The sequence below is a fragment of the Aptenodytes patagonicus genome, chromosome 23, assembly GCF_965638725.1.
Source record: "Aptenodytes patagonicus chromosome 23, bAptPat1.pri.cur, whole genome shotgun sequence".
Classification (NCBI taxonomy): Eukaryota; Metazoa; Chordata; class Aves; order Sphenisciformes; family Spheniscidae; genus Aptenodytes; species Aptenodytes patagonicus.
Window position 1 is genome coordinate 6,569,859 of NC_134971.1, and position 17,381 is coordinate 6,587,239.

The following is a 17,381-nucleotide window of genomic DNA, read 5'->3' on the forward strand; positions in this document are numbered from 1 at the left end:
TGACTGCGCCTTCTCTAAGCTCTACTACCTCATGCAAGAACATGGAAAATCCACATACAGAAGAAGATAGAAGTCAAATTCACCTTCTAGCGTGGCTTGTAAATGGTCGATACGTTCTAAAGCTTGCTCCACAGTCTGACTGGGTTTGTGCATTTGTAACAGTTTAAGTTCCAACCTGAGCTGAATGATCAAAATACTAATGTTCTGCAAATGGTGTTAAACTAATCTTTCTAGCAGCAAAACATAGCCCGCTTGGCTTTATGTAATCAGGTATCCACCCGATCAGAAACACATGCGGCTAAGCTGCTTACCAGCGTTTCATTTTGAAGTATTACAGTAGATGTTTTATATATAGCTGGTGGGGAAAAGAATGCGTTCATTATTTTTGAGAGATCGACCCATATATGTATTAAACTTAGTTATAATGCTTTGTTGTCATATTTCATGCTGTCAGCCATGATCATGTTCTTGTTTAAATTTATACACTGCAGGCCTTCGTTTTGGTTTACATCTTCAGCAGCGTGCTCGTCACTCTTAACTAGTGTGCAGGGTCAAATGTTGCCGCTCTCCGTGGCATTTGATGTTTTATTTCCCTTTCCCTTTTCATTGGCGACAGTGGAAAGTCAAATGACGTGTTCGTTCTCTGTGTTTCGTAAGAGAACTGATGGACGAGGCATGGTCCAGAAAGTCTTTTGTTTTCTGTTACAGGCAGACCTGGTTCCTGAACGCGTATGCATGTATTTCTTCATCCGTTGTAGAGATCAAGACTTGATTTCTCCTGGCCAAACTGGCACAACAGTCTGTGAGGGCTGCTGTTGTTGGGCTACCACCATGTTGGTGTGCTGACTGCAAGGATAATGGCTTCACCTGAGGGGTTTTTTCCCCTGCAGATTTTGTCTAACGATGACTATGTTAGGCCTTGCAGTAACATCTTTTAGCAATGGTTTGGGGGGAAATCTTAGTTTTCAAGCCTCCTGAACAATGTCTGGCTACAGAATTTAAATTACTCTTTGCAGGTGCCTTTCTGGGGGATTCCTTCTTTGAACCTTTGAAAATGTCATCGGTTATTTCAAGTACTAGGATTTCCTGTGCAGATGGGCAGCATGGCAGGTTGCTGTGGCTAGACAAGCCCTTCGGTTTATGAAGCGGGGACTGAAGTTGTTACTCCATGCAGTGCGTGAGCGTCGAAGAAGTTTACCGAGGAGACGAAATCAATAATTGTTTGGCTCGGATGGCTTTTCTGTGTTTTGAGACTAACTGAAAATCATTATGAAATGATGACTTTGAGTTCAAGTTTTTCAAGTTACCAAATATGAAGGGCTTAAAAATTGCCAGCATAATTTAGACGTAGCCTGAATAAAAAAAACAAACAACCAAAAACCACAGAAGGTGGGAGCTGACTCTTCTTTCCCACTTGTCTTGGTAAAGCTTCCTGTGTCTTAGCTCTGGGGTAAGGCGCTGAGCCATCAGTAGTGTGACGGTTCACCTCGAGTGTTTGCGATGTGACTAATACGTGATATCATGCAAAGGTGCAGCATGGATGGTAACTGTGCTTCAGCACTCGGATTTCAGGCTTTGGCTCGGTGACAGGGATGCATTTAAGTAATTTCATACAGTAAGCTTCTCTCTAACAAAATTACAACAGTCAAAAGTGTATTTTGATTCGGGTCAAGGACAGGGAGAGAGAGACACACACACACGCGTGCACAGAGACGGCTGGGGCCGTGGTTCCTCCTTGCTGTAGCAGTAGGTTGATACTTAGCGAGGTTTATGTTTAAGAAATCTCCATACTGACGACTTCATGTTTAAATAAAAGTAGTGCTTGAAAGTTCCCTTACTTGTTTAGGTCTTTTTTTTCCCTCCAACAAACACTTGCTGCTTGGGTTATATTTTCAAATGTCTGATATGTGCTGAGGTGTTGGTCAGTGTTTTGGGTTTTTCTAATTCTTGCAGTAGAGAGAGTTTTATTATTCTGTTAACTCTCTACTATGACAGGGGCTTGCATTTCCGCACGCAGCTGCTGTGCTTGGGTTCTTTAATCTGCCACCTCAAAGCACTAAAATAGTCGGTGAGGAGACCTCAGAAATCATCATCTGATGGTGATGTTGCAAAAATGAAACAGCGGTTTGGTAAACTACTTGGTATTTTCCAGGAGTTGCCCTGTGCTAACTTCAGTACTGAGATGCTTAAGTCAAAAGCCAAACATTTGCATTTTTAATCTTCGGGCTTTTCTTTAAAGGCTCTTGTGTTATTTTTAGCGCCAGCTCCCTGCTGACAGCTTTGTCCCTTTTCTTTTGGATTTTGGGTTGATGAATCCCACTAGTTACGATGTCATTGCGTAGTGTGAAGTGACAGCAACGAAAAGAAAAATCTCGCCGATACCATCTGTTACAATAAAGATTATGCACTCATGTTAGATTTCAAGTGGATTTGGATTGCATATTCACCACAGAAGCTGGTCTCTGCTTAGATGTGTGGTAACCTCCACCGTAAAGCTTTTAATCGCCAAATTCTCTATATGGTTTTGGACTTGGTGTGACACGTTGCTGGGTCTAAGTTTTAAGCAGTTGGGTTTTTTGTCAGTGTTTAATCTCCTCCCATTCATATCGGGACTAGTAACTTGCCAAAAGTGGTACTAGAGGAATCTACGTGAATTAGTATAATTCACTAATACCAAACGCTGGTTGACTTCTTATGCTGGTAGTCTTACAATAATTGTGGCCTGAAATAGAGCGGGGCAGATTTGCTTTAATCTGCTAAGTATTCCTCTCGACAGATTAAATGCAAAATGTTGATTCAAACCTGTGGTTTGAGTTCCCAGTGAGTCTGTCGGCATTTGAACGTGAGTCTTTCTCTGCATAATTTATCAAAGCTCTCGCTGAAGAAATTGAATTTGATGTCTGTTCCATTTTACGCAGCAAGATCACATATGCGTTTAGAAACCCTAAAGAATGAAACAGTGTCAGGATCCAAGCTAAGCACGTTAGCCTGTGTAACGGTCTTGGTCGAAGATGAATTCTCAAGTGCAGGGTATGGCAGTGCTCATGCATGTACTCAAACAGTGCTGCTTGTCAGGAAAATGGGAAACTGAGACATTGTTGAGGGTGCACGTTATCGTGGAAACCAGTTATTACTCTTAAATGGAGCAGGATGCTCGCAGCTCCCATTTGGACTGTTGGAATAAGATGAAGTGCCTTTAAGTAGTTTGATTTGTGGGGTTTCAAATAACTGCTTCGTTTCCAGAGTCTTTAAGTAGAGCCTCGTAGCCTCAGCGCTGGAAACATCGAGCAGCAGAGAAGGTTTGTTTTATTTTTTTTCTTGTTAGCCAGCTAAAAAAGTTGGGATTTTGTGTTTGCAACGTATCGGTGTATTAGAGCTCAGCCTTCGGACACGAATGTACGCGGTGCTGTGGACTTACCTGGGCAAGAGCCAGACCCCAGGAGACGCCGAGTGAATTCTCGACGGGGGTCACGAAATGAAGTTAGGGTGTTCTTGTGGATTGGTGAAGCTTGGGCCTGGGGCAGAGCATCATGTCACAGCAAAGGAGAGACACTGGAGGTTTTCAAAGCAAGGAAAAAAAATGTCCCTGCACCCGTCACTCCTGATAAATGCTGTCTTGTTCAAATTGCATCAGTACTTGCTCTGCAACAAAGCTAGTCAGTATGTGGATATTCTGTTTAGGGCAACAGCCGCTTTCTCGGAAGCAATTTACCAATAACAAAGGCAGGAGATGAATGGCCTGCCAGAGTGCAGGCTTGATGCAATGTAGTATTTTGCACTGCTGTATCCCTGCGCTGTCCGCAGCTGGCTTTATGGTCTGAATCACAGCTTGTGATTTGCTTGGGTCCCTCACCTTCTGGTTACGTGCTTATGCTTTTGTTTTTATTGATCTTTTCATTGTATGCGTGTACAAGATAGATTTGAGTTTGTGAATAAGAATACTAATCACAAGAGCTGGAATCTGTTACCGTAGTACTGTGTTCTATGCATAGTGGTTTAGATAAATTAATCCTTCACTTTAAATGCTTGCATCTTGCTTCAGAATGTCCTCGTTTCTCAGGTTAAGAGAGAAAGAAATAAACATCAACCAGCTGATCACCTCCAACTCCTTTTGCCTTCTCTCCCTGTCCACCAAGTCCTTCGCTCAGCAACGTGGCTCCGAGGAAGACTAACGAGAAGAGCTGGATTCCTAATGTAGCAGGGCTGTTAAGATGGCAGGAAATCTTCTTTCAAATTTGCTTAAATGTAAAATCCGCAATACAGACAAAAGGCATTTTGAAGTTGAGGCTGAAATTCCTGGGTTTGGATGGATTCGTTGCGCTCAATTATATTGAGCAAGCTTTTGCAACTTGCTTCACGTGGGAATTAGCGTGATGAGAAGAACACTTTTCAAAGTATGGCCGTATGGGAGGCTTTCCACAGGGCATCTATAGCATGTTAATTCCCTCTTTCATTGCAGGGCACTGACTAGAATGCATCATTGTAGTCCTTTTGTAATAGATGCTGATGTATTTCAAGAGCATTACTGTTCTGAAATGGCCAGTGTCATACTCTTCAGTCTTGTGTACGCAAACAGCTAAACTGGTTGCTCCAGAGAAGAATATTATGAAGATACCCGCAAGACTTTGGGCTGCAAGCTTCATCTATGCTGCAGAAGAGAGGAAGTGAGGAGCACCGCTTTCTGAGACTCTAAATGGCCTTTTGCTTCAGGCAAAAGCAAAGATGACTTGACTTCATTTGCCTTGCTGTCCTTGGTTTCAATTTGGCTTTTCATGTTTCCTGTCACTCTCTCGAAAGATTTTTGCAAAAAGTTAAACCGTTATTCCCCCTTATGAAAGTGGCTGATAGCTTTACTCATACTGTTCTGTTATTTTATTTAATAGTCTCTGATTATTAAATTTATTTTGATCATATAACTGAGGGCACGACAAACATTTAGCCACAGCTGGCAGCGAAGTTAACTGTCTAAGATGGGCTTAATGTGCACAGCTGTCTGTAGCTAAACTTTCAGCACCTCTTCCCGTGATGTTGACTTTGAGATGCATTGCCACTTACATAGCTATTATTTTTTACTGACCTGCCTGTAAGCTGCTTCTCGTGCCGTAACAGGGGACTGGTAGATTTTTATTCTTTATGACAGCTAGCTTTAAATACTCCAGCTCAAGTAACGCAGAGATTTTTGTTTTGTAATATTTGCCTTGGAATGACTTCTGTGCTTTGGAATATCTCTTCAAATACATCTCTGAGCAGCATCCATCTAACAATATGTATCCACATCATATCTAGGATGACGTTCTTCGGTGATGAAGGGGATTAAAATAGTCATTAAGCTGCAAAATACACCACATGTCATGTAAAGTACAAAATAAAGATACAGACAGACTGAACATGCTGGAGTGGTACAATCTGTTGGAATGCATCAGGACGTGAACATCTTTAACTCGAGCCAAATTTCAAATGCTCATATTGCAGAAAGATGAAACTGGGGCTGGGTTTCAATATGGAAACACTCGGCCTGTTGTTGTCTGCAGACACACTTTTCTTGCTTTCCTTTTGTGTCCTGTGTGTGAATGGATAGTTGGTCCCCTCTGCAACACCTTGGCTCCTGGGTGAGACTTAAAATCGTGTGCTTAGCAGGATTTGTCAGGATACTTCCTATAGCGGTGAGAATTAACTTTGGGAACGAATAGTGGCCCCAAAGCAGAGGGCTGTTCTTACTATTCCTGCCTCTCTGGGCTAATATTCACATCTCTTTTATTGATGGGTATAACTATGAAAATATAGACAACCTCTAATGGAATTGTGCGACCGGATAGTTAGTCCATTTGTCTTTGCTGTCCAGGCTTTAGAATTGCCGCACAGCCTTGACACACATGAATTCATTTTGTGCCGGTTACCTGACCTGTTTTCCTCCTCAAACTGGTATTACAATCGGATACAGAAATTCTCAGTGCAGTATTCTCGGAGTCTTCTAAATGTTCCTAGCCTCATAACACAAATTAATCTAGTACCGGTATCACTGCTGTCTAGGCTAGCTGGGGATTGGGCAGGGAGAGGCAGCCTCAAAGATAATTAAGACGTAGTCTGTTCAAGAGCTCGTTTGGGCTCTTGTGGGTTTTGGGTTTTTTTTAAGATGTCCAAAATAAGGATATGAGAATGAGATACGTTTCTAGCTGTTTCTTGCTATTGCATTATCAAGCTATAATTTCAACGTGGTTATCTTGGGTGCTGATCCGCTGTGAGACATCTGCGTGTATTCCACAGGGCTAATCCACAGCAGTGATTTGCCAGATTCTGGCGAGGTTAATATTTGCAGCTGAGATGCATACACAGCCGTGTTTCTGAATTAAAAAAAACACCTTAGTGGGCCATGTCTGAAGTCAACTAGTGAAAAACAAAACCACCACTCCCCGGGGTTAGAACTTTATGCAACACTTTCATCCTTTGACTTTGGGAAAGCTCTACTGAAAGACTCAGCCTATGGCTAGGAAAATGGAGAGTGGCCTATTGCATCAATACCCCAATCAATCTACCCTCCCATCACTGTCCTAGTGATGGGATTTATGTGTTAAGTCAGCGTTTCCATTGCTGTCCATATCTGCTTGTAGGGTCGCTCAAGTGTGTATCACGTTGGACAAGAGCATCTGAGCAGGCAAAAAAGCTTCTCCAAGAAAAAGTAAATAGTCCCCCCTCTTCTCCTGTCTGATAGCCTTTTCCAAACAGGAAAATAAAGAATTGTTTGGAATTCTTGTGTTCAAAATAACACATCTTGAAGTTTTTCTTTAGTGTTCCTCCAGCTGGAGAACACTAAGTCTTTAGGCCAAAAAAAAAAAAAAAAAAAATAGTTTTGCTGCTAAGATGGACAGCCTGGACAAAGGGTTTGGGAAAAAAAATAATAAAATGTAGTACCTTTCAGAGACCTTGAAGAGGAATTTCTGTTGAGGTGATGGAAGTTCTTGGTGTATACTGCCTCTTTAAGGCATAACTAATTGTCTAAAACTGTTCTGCCTGCTCTTTTTCAAAGAGCAATTTCCCTCACTGTTGCAGAACAGGCAGTTCTTGCTTCCGCATTTGTAATAAAGCTTTCGGCTCATGATGGTTTTGTGCTTCAAAGCCCTTACTGAAGTGTCACATTTCTTAAAACTCATCAAAGAACTGACCATCAGGTGTATGCAGCTGCAGTATATAACTTCTTCCACCAATCTAATGTTCAACTGTAGTTCAACTAAGTAGATGGAAAAGAAGAAAGCGCTGCTTTCTATCCCCTACCTTGAAAATTTCCAGAAAATGCTTAAGGAAACCTCAAGGAAATAGGTATCAGTGTACACAGAGTTCATTCTTCCCACTGAAGCCTGGAAGAAATTGCTAACAAGTTGAAATCTCATTTTATCAAAGATAAAAACCAGTTCTCCCATTTTGTTTTAATTCCATGCGATGCTACACAATCTGATACAGCTCCATAGACTGAAGAGCTATAAAACTCGGCATGTGAAAATCACGTGTGTTGGTACAACATGCAAAGCCAGTTAAATGTTATGCAATGATAGCCCTGAAATATTTGAGGTTCTAGGCTAGCTTCTGTTGAACTAGTTTTACTTTCTGGAGCAGCAAAATCAGTAGAGGGGATCTCAACCTGGCCAGCTTTAGTCTGTGCTATAAATTACCACTTAATTTTCTAATAGCATTAAGCAGTTATTCTAAGTAGAGATCTGTTGCTTCCCTTAAAGGAACTGTTTAATACATCCATTAGAGTTTCAATATGCTAGCCTAGCTATGAGATGATGCTGTGACTGTTAAACCCCAGCTGATAAATTAATGCTTCAGAAATAAAATGCTACTAAATTAGGCAGGATTGCTTTTAAAGAGTAAGCAAGTTGAAATCCATTAAGCCATAACTGAGGTCCTTCACTTTCCATGACCCCGCTGCTGACAAAACTTTAGGGGTATTTGAAAAGGCTCTTTGTCATTTGACCTCTCTCTTGTGTCAGACTGCGAAATCCAGGTGTTTGAGCTCTAGGGGATAGGTAGAAGTCCACCTTGCATCCTCGCCTTTGGACGAAGAACCAAGTTGTGAGATTTGAGCCTAAATTCTGCTAATAGCACCGGGACCCTTCTCAGAGGTGTTTGGCTGTTGGGTGACAAGCTTAAAAATGAACAAGTAAAGCTTTCGCCATCTGACTCTGGGAAGTAAGAAGTGTTGCTCCGAGCCATCTTCCTGCACTTCAGCCTCTTTGCTACTTAAGTAAGAAGTGCTCGTCATTCTCTATCCTGCTCATGCTTGCTTGCTCGCTCGCCTCCAGGTTGCCAGCATTAGTGGAAGGAAACTTGCAGCTTTTCTTCAGTGTTACTGCTGTTTACTGGGATCAAAAATAGCTGCAGTCAGGAAAATGAAAGACCATTTTTTGGTGAGAATTTGAGATGGCTTTGCTAAGTTAATTCTCTTGCATTTATTTTTTAGCCATAAGTGGTAGGAACTTTTCCTAATGAGCAGCTAACTGAAAACTAAACTTTCTTGGGGTGATGTTCACATAGAATTTTTCTATTTAAGAAAAAAAAAAAACACTTACTGTAGCTGAATAAACTTACAATATCAGTATGGGAATCTTTAACCAGCAAATACAAAGATTTTTTTCTAAAGCACCGATTTCTGCACCCCTTGACGTTAAAGGTTCTTAAAAGTTTGTATGCGAGCAATGATGTAAGGTGCTGCCTGAAGGATGCTCCATAACAAGCCATAAGCAGTTCTCAGAATAAATAACAGGAGGAGGTGTGTGGGAAGGTGCGTGGGGAGATGTTTTTGGTTTGAAATCCCACTTTGCGTTATTTCCTAAGTATATTTAATAAGAGCTAGAGTTAAGTTACCCGTTCTTGGTAATATCTACTAACTGCTGACTATTTTCATAGACCTGTAATTTATAGAATTAACCTGTGCTTTTGAGGGAACGTTAAAAGGTTTAAGTATCAACATATCCTCAGCTGGGACGCTGAAAACAGCAAGGCTGTTCCATAATTTTTTTGGTAACATGTTAATTTTGGTCTGGTTCAGCATATGCTTGGCAAAGCTCCGGGAGCAGCAGCAAAGATGAAAGCAGCCCTGTATTTTAGCTGTGGGTTTCCTATTTTCAAAAGATGGTCATTAGCATGGTTTGGAAAGCCGAGACTTAAAAACCTCATGGTTTCCTCTTCCAGATTTGAAGTTTCATCTGGACTGTTTGGAGGGCAGAATTACCAATTAATTTGGTGGGTTGTTTTTTTTTTTTAACAGAAGATTGTGAGTTTGGTCATGGAAAGCGATCAGCATGAACCGCAGAGCTTCAGCGGGGTTAGAGCAATGCCTGTTGAATTATTCCCTATTCCTATAGGGAAGTTTGTGTGTAGCCTCATTGCAGGACTTTAAGATACCAAATGAGTATTTTATCATGTTCCAAAACAATTGCAGTCTGTGCACATAAACAGCTGATCTGTGATACTGAACAACATCTGTAAAGGGGGGGATACTTGAGCTCACAACTGGTTGAAACCAAAACCAAACTGCATTCCCACTTGTTATCTTTCCTTTGCCTTGCATTTTTTTCCAGGTATTTTTCCTTGCCGCTTCAAATTCTCGATGCTCTGTTAAAACATGCCCTTCAGTTTCCTGCTTGCTTTTTGGGTAGTTGTGTGTTAGATAAAAACACAATCTGTGCAGCCTTTTTATCTCGAGTCATTCGAGTGGTTAGATGCATGGTTAGACTGCGTAACCACAGGTTCCTACAGTGGTCTCTCCATTGCAGGCTTTTTTGTGAAGCTCCCAGTGAGCTTCACGAGATCTCTAAAACAAATATTCATGCTGGTTTGGGGGAGGTTTTTTGGTTTGTTGTTTTTTGTTGTTCCCCCCTGGAATGCTAAATCACTTGGAATCAGTAGTAAGGGTTTGTTTTTTGCCTGCCTGACGTTAATAAATATTCTCTCGGTCTCCTTTTTGCCAGTTTCGTCCACTAGGAAAGCTAGCGGACAAGTTGTGTGTGTATGCGAGTTGTGATGAGCTTTAGTCCAGAAGTTATTTTTGCTTCGAACAAATTGTTTTGAAGTGATGAAAGATTTTTGTAAATGTACTTTCCTGTGTATTATGGAATCTCTGTATCCTGGTAACCACAGTGATTATATTCACTAACTCTTGCATAGCTAAAGTCCCTCGGGATGGAAAGGACTTGCTATCAAACCGTGTGGAGAAGCTACTTACAAAATAGCGTATCTCAGTACTCCTCCATATGTGTGCTGTTGTCAGTGAAGCCTTTATGCTATGAACAGTGACAGTTCATATTAACAGTCAGCTCAGTAATGAAAGTTAGATCTGAGAGTCAAATGTTTTTCCTAAGCGGAGTGAAACACGGTTAAATCATAGCCACTTTTCCTACGTTGTATTTTGGATCTCCCTTCCAATTGTCCAGGAAGGCAAAATTGCTCTGTGGCCGTTATTCTTCAGTAGATTTTTAGTGTACATGAAAACATTAACTTGCACTGAAGTTTTCACTTGCTGGCTAGCTAACAAGACATCTTGAGTCTCTGTGGTTCAGATGCCCAAATAATTCATGTGGGAAGGCAGTAATTAGTCTTGCTGTGCAAGACAGAATGATGACACAGATTGGAGTGATGAGGGGTTGAGGATTAAACCGGGCTGAGCCTGCTGACGGGTGACCTTAGGCAAGTCACTTTGTGCCTTAGTTTAGCCCAGTAATAAATAGGTCTGGCCTCCATGTGCTGTAATATGACTTAGAATCGCTCCATAAAAAAAGGTACTTTAAATAGCGCCGTCGCTGTGTTTTGCTGTAAAGGGGAAGGAAGTGGCTGTAAGTGCAGCCGTGTCTGATACTTTGCATGAAAACTGTTCCTGATGTCCTTGTGACGAGTGGAAGGCAGCCCGACTGATTAAGCATATTTGGACCTACCTGTGCACTGTGTAAGGATTATTAATGGCATAATAGTACTGCCTACCTCTTCTCTCGCCCTTGTATTTTTAGGGTGGCTTTTGTGGTAAACTGTTCCAGTCCCAGCCGTTACACACAAGCTTTAGTTTTGAGAGCTTGTGGCCTATCAATTAATCTTTTTTAAAGGACACTGTTCTGGGTACAGTAACGTTTGTTCAGGGAATGTTCCAGCTGAGTTGTTCTGAACTTTGTCTCTCCGGGGTTAGAAAAGAGGATGCCAAAGGCAACCATGTTACACAAACAACTTCGGGAAGCCAAGACTATGCTGAATCGTGGCTTTGCTGAATTTGATCCCTGCTCCCTGAGACCAGCTATGCACCAGTACTGCCTGCAGTGTTGCTTTCCCTATCTGAATGTGGCAGTTCCTGAGTGCGAATGTCTGACAGGCAGATTATCTGCCCAATGACTCATGTGGGGTTGGTTTATGGAGCATGATAAAATAGAGGAGGAGGGGGAAATAATCTGCTACCTCATTAGTACGAATTCCAAGGGCAAAAAGGCTGCCCGTGAGTCACAGGTACTTGGAAATCTCCCCTTTTCTCTATAGAAAGGCAGAGGAAGGTGCAAAAGCAGTAAGGAATGCTTCAGGCTTCAGCAACATTTTGCTCTTTGTAATACTACAGTTGCTGTCGGCACATATGAAAGGACATAGTTTATTGTCACTGAACTTCCGAGTGTTCGAGGCTGCGCGTTAGCCATAAACAGCGTCGATCTAAATATAAACTTCACCCGAGCTAGCACTGCAGCTCCTGCATTGGTTTCCAGTTTTCTGCTGGTGCAGAATCCTCTACCACAAAAGTCAATAAAGGACGAGCAGACGAGAACTCCACCCCTTCCAGCAAGTTAAAGTAAGCCAAAGACTGCTTTACTGAGATTTCTGCCATTTAAATGCAAAAGCAAACACAGGCTGGTATTATCAGCTCACACCAGATCTGCCTGCAGACAATAATTCTTCCTGTCTTGGACCACTGCCCGTGTGCATTATTGTAATTATCAGCAATTTAAAAAAAAAAATAAAGCAATAAAGCTAGGATGAGCTGCTAGTCTGTAGATTTACTGCCTGCTGTGTCAGGCATTCATTAGCCTTCCTGGGTTCAAGCCACCTATCTGCTGAATAAAAGCAGGAAGAGAAGCTAAGGAAAACAAAGCGTGAAACAGAATTTGAAGCGCGAATTGAAAGCTCTGCTCACGTTTACAAGTTATAAATCCAAAACCAGGGGAATTTTAAGTATTCTGTTCGGAAGTTCTTGTGCATAAAGTCCCTCTGCCAACTTCCCTCACTTTTTGATTGAAGTGTTGGTTTCCTGAATACTAGCTTGCCAATCTCTCTCGCAGGTGAGATTCACGGCAGCGAACATTAGGTTTAAGGGCTGTGCGGCACATCGAGACCCCGGGAAGGCTCAGCTCTACAATTCCAGCCCAGCTGTCTCCTTCCAAAAGCCTCAGTTTAACGCTTCACATCAGGTGGCAGTGGTAGACTTCATGACTGCAACATCTCTCTTTGCTTTTTTATTTTGATTTTGCCAAGGGCTGGCCTCTCCTTACGGAAGGAGGAATGCCCATGAACTTCAGCTGTGTAGACAGCAGTAACGCGGGGTGCGCAGCTTGGGCTTCGAAGCAGTCAAGTCCCTGCGCAAACGTGCGTACTGATTTTTCAGCCAAGGAAAAGGTGAAAAGTTAGAATACTCACGCATTTAAAAGCGGCAGCCATCAAGGCTTATGCTCACAGGAAGGCTGAAAAGGTAGCAAGACTCATTTTTGTGTCAAAGGAACTGTTAGAATTCCTCAGTGGTCTTGAAAGAGTTCAATCTATATCCTCCATATCTGTGGATATTACACTGACATAGGAAGAGTTGTGTCGACATCCCTGTGTTACGCTCTGGATAGAACAGGAAACATTTGGGTTTTGGTCTGTTGGGTTTTTTTTTAAATCCAGGAAGCTTTTTTCTTCTTTTTTTTCCTTCTTTAATTAGTAAAGGTGGGAAGCGTAATTTATCTGGATAAGCACTGTGCTGAACAGCATGTTCTGAAGTCCCTCAGGTTGTGGTTCCTGGGCATTCTGATTTAATAAGCAGCATTACTTTCGAGGGGCTTCGCTTAATTAAAAACAAACAGCACAAGTAATCTTTCAAAGTACTGCCTGGCATTTTTTGTCAGAGTAGCAGCAAATAGTTGTGGAATACTTGTAACTCTTCTGAGCAGGAAATCTGATCCAACCTCCAAACAAGCCTGCAAAAGGCTGTGCATTTTCTTTTGAGGCAGTGAATGCCCTCAGCAGCTATTAATCTGCGTTCTCTGGCCACCAAGTCAATGCAATTCACGATTAAGAGGTTTTTTTCAGCAGCTTATAAATTCTAGAGGCTGGAGTTTCAGTTTTAAAGCAACTTAATCTTCAGTGGCTTTATCCGGCCAGGGCTGCTCATGTATGGCTGCAGAGGAAGCCCGATGGAAAGCATGAGCAGTGTGAGTTTTCCTAGCAGGCTCTCGGTGGTTCTCAAGCCTTGCAGCCCTTCTGCCTTGTAACCAGGGCCAGCATCTCTCGTCGTGCTTGTGCAACGGGGAGTACACGTGCCCGGCAGCCGACGTGTCTGCACCAAACGCGTTAGCTGGGAGACTGTGATTTTTCTGCAATGCATGTTCCTAGATTTTTCTTTAGAAGCAATGTGCTACGAGAACAACGTTTTAGCATAAATGAAAAGCGAATCTAAGATTTCCTGCTAAGCTCCTGTCCACCCCAGTTTTGCTGGAATAAAGACGCATATTCTGGCTACTCTGATCAGATGAGCAAGGTAACTGTAACGTTTGACCTCCCGGAAGATTCAGAATGTAGTTAAATTTGATGTTTTGCAGATACCTTTGCGCTAAAAAGGAAAGGTCTCAGGACCTCATTTCTGTGAAATATGATGAACAACTCTTCACAGAAGAGAAACTCCGATCAGCCTTCTATCCTGAAGTCCCCAGCAGCACGCCAGAAGGCTTTCCTGAATAGCATTCGATAGGGAGCTGAATAGACAGCATGCTCGATAAGCTATGTTGTGATGAGGTTTAACAGATCCTGGAAATACGAGGCGAGGAAAATGAGTGTTTTTTTCATTTTTATGCCTTTTTGAACCAGAACTGCAGTGTGTTGCATACATTTTGGGGGTAGATGTCAAATATTCCTTACTTTACATAAGCTGATAGGAATTCCTATACATTGTTGTTCCCAGCATTGAAGTAGAGGAACGCTAGAGAGCAGAAACGACTTAAATTCACAAAAAATCCTCCCTAAAGAATGTCGTCGTGCTGTGCCGTGCCCGTAATCTCTCTAGCCTTGCATCCCTCATTTGAGATGGTAGATACCTGCAGGAAGAAAAGGCATGACCCTTTTTTAGAGCATAGAGCCCAGGCCTCTGGATGGGTGAAGCTCACCGATCAAACCCGCTGTCACAAGTTGAAGAGGCTAATAGCAAATAAAAGACTGGATAGTTGGGCAGAGACGCTTCCATCAGAGAAGAAGAAGATTTAGAGGTTTGAATTCCAGTGTTTCGGGACCGTAAATCAGGCACTGCATGACAGGGTGAGGAATTTAACTGACATTAACTGGGCGGAGATTGATGTGTTTATGGAATCAAATACTTCTTTGGTCTTGGAAAGCAAACTGGATTACAGAATTATACCAAAAGGCAGAGTGGAATTTATCATGAAACGTCTTGTAAATGCAAGTGCCAGTGAGGAAAGTAATGGTTTATGTAACAGTCTTTTCCCAAATAACATTAATCTCGCCCTCACGTTATGGACATATATTAATAAGATAATAGCTACTAAAATAATGTTTGCCGAGGACGTCCACAACTGGATGAACTCTCTTCTGTTAAGTGTATGTTGCCCCTCCCGAGCTGTCAGTCTGCTTATTTAAGAGGTGGCATAGTTGCTCCCCGGCACTAAAAGAGGCGGCTGCTTCCATTTATGGCTGGGAAATTCCCAAAGAAAAACGTGCTGTCAGTTTGTTCATCCCTCTGCAATGTGGAATGGGTGAATTCTCTGAAGTACTGAAGAGCTTAACTAAGGACATGGCTTTATCCCGAGCTTCGTGCTGGCTTGTGTGTTCCCCAGCCCTCCTTTTGCAAAATGGTGCTTGAATGCAGACTGGCTTACCTCGGGCATCGTCAGCCTGAGCGATCTGCTTTTATTTTTGGTATGCCAAAGGCAGTTGTGGGGAGCAAGAGAAACTGACTTTGTCCCAAACAACTCGTGTAGGTGACTTTCTTCACTGCTTAAGTAGCAGTGTTAAAGGTGTGGCCTCCACTGTTACAGGTGAAATTTGCTGTGCCGTGTTCTCTCATTACAGGTAGAATGAGATAAAAACGCTGAATTAAATAACTGACGTGTTTGGCGGCTGGAGTGGGTTGTCAGTGGTGGAAAAATTGAAGCCCATTGCTCAAAAACCTTCTCTTGCAGGTCATGGGGTTGAAGATTCAACTTGTGTGTATCAAAGTTCATTAACTTACTCAACAGTGCAATTCAAGAAAAGGTTTCTTCCATTTGATTAAAAGTGATGAAATCAAGCAAGTAATTAGTCTCGTTTGTTCAGCTGTGAATTGGGGCTTAGCATGTTCTGGTAGCTACGGCAACAGCGCTCTACTGATATGCAAACTATTTGAGCAATCCACGGAGGAGGAATGATACCTTTGCCACAGTGCTGAGGTGTCAGGCCGGAGAGACAGCAAAAATAAACACGAGCTCGCATCAGTATGTAAATAGGGGGTGGTCATGATTTCAGGAGGTTGGTATGTGTTTGAACAGGAGTTTTGCTCACGCAAGAGCTGTTATGAATGGATTACTGATGGCTGTTTCTGCCTCTCGGGATGGAGCCTGCCCCTCTCCTGCCTATGCAGTTACCTTATTTTGCTGCATACTTGTTAGGTTTGCTTTGAAGAAAACAGATTTCAAGCATAGGCAGTGCTAACGGTCTCCAAACCATTCGTAACACGTACATTTTATTCTCTTCTGATGCGCTGTATTCTTCTTATAAAGGGTTAATGCTTTGTGCATACTTGATCTTGCATTTCTTTTTGTCCTTTTCGGAGTTCAGCTTCAACCTTGGATGTACTTGTAGTGTTGTCATAAAACAAAATTGTCTTGTGGATCGTTTCCTTTAACATGTCAAGTCTTGCGCTCTCTGGAAGGTGGCTGCTGGTACCAAAGTGGTGTTTGTTTGGAGTGAGATAAAAAGGCCCTCTTACAAAGTTTGCCTGTGCGTGTTTGTAGAGTTATGAAGGATCATTCCACGTTTGCCTTTTTCTTCTGAAACAATACGGCAGGGAGGAAGGCAGTGCAAGAGCCTAGGTTTTGCTGAGTGGTATCAGCTGGCGCTTGTTAGAAGCACATGTTTATTAAATGGTTTGATTTCTAAAAGAACGAAGTTATTGCACCCTGCTGCCCAGCCTCAGGGTATTCATCAGAAGTCCTCCTATGCCCGAAGCGCGTAACACTCTTCTCTCCGTTAGGACAGACAGTACAACAAATGTACCTACACTGAACCTGAAAGTATATAGGAACTTGGAAGCATTTTGCTACTGGGACATCGATGCCGGTACCTGTTACATATAGTTCAGTATTTCATTACTTTGTGATCTGTGCTAAAACTTGCTCTCGTGAGCATCTGTTGGGTGAAAGGGTTAGAGTAAATAGGAGCCGCTCGTGTAAGACTGTTTCTCTTAAGTGATGTGCAGTCGAATAGTTCTTAAAACTCAAGGGGTAATTTTTCTGAAGTTAAGACGTGAATTTATGCTTTTGTGTCTCGGGTTGGTCTTATCCCCCAAGTACTAGCCACGTGTTCAGCACTAAACACTCCTTGACTCTCCGAGTGTTGACACGTCTTATCTCCAGGCAGTGATTTTGTATGTAAATGGGGAGGGGGAGAAATGAGCTAATTATAATGGGAGTTAATTTTTTTCCTAATATCCAGCAACTAGGAGCTGCACACAGGGGTTGTCCAGCTGAATTCTTCTCTTTGCTCCTTTATTTGCTTTAAGCATACACGTATTGATATAAGTTGACGGGGATCTGCAGGCAATAGGGAATGAACAGTGCCCGCAGTAACGTATGCATTTTTGAGTGCATGGAAAGTTAAATGCGAAGGCAGGACTGGTGGCCTAGGGTAGGGCTGCCTGCCAGGAAAAAAAGCAGCTATGGGGCAGCGGTGCCCTGAAGCCTCTGTGTGTTGCTGTTTCTAATCTGCCTTGTCTGAAGTAGTTGAAATGGATTTCATTCCCCTAAACACCTTAAAGAGCTTTCGATTTAGGAGTTCATCTGTTTTATGCCTCATACCTCTTCTTTTCTTTTCTTTTTTTCTTTTACAACAGCTAGTAGTTATGTAGGGAGAGGATGTTCAGCTCCCGGCATCCACTCAGTCTTTTCAGAAAAACCCCA

At 42.3% G+C, this 17,381-nt stretch overlaps 1 protein-coding gene across 4 annotated transcripts in view; it reads left to right on the forward strand.

The window, feature by feature from the left end:
* APLP2 (amyloid beta precursor like protein 2) overlaps positions 1-17,381 on the forward strand; it is a 48,272-nt gene that overhangs the window by 5,478 nt on the left and 25,413 nt on the right. The gene's annotated exons all lie outside the window — the stretch shown is intronic.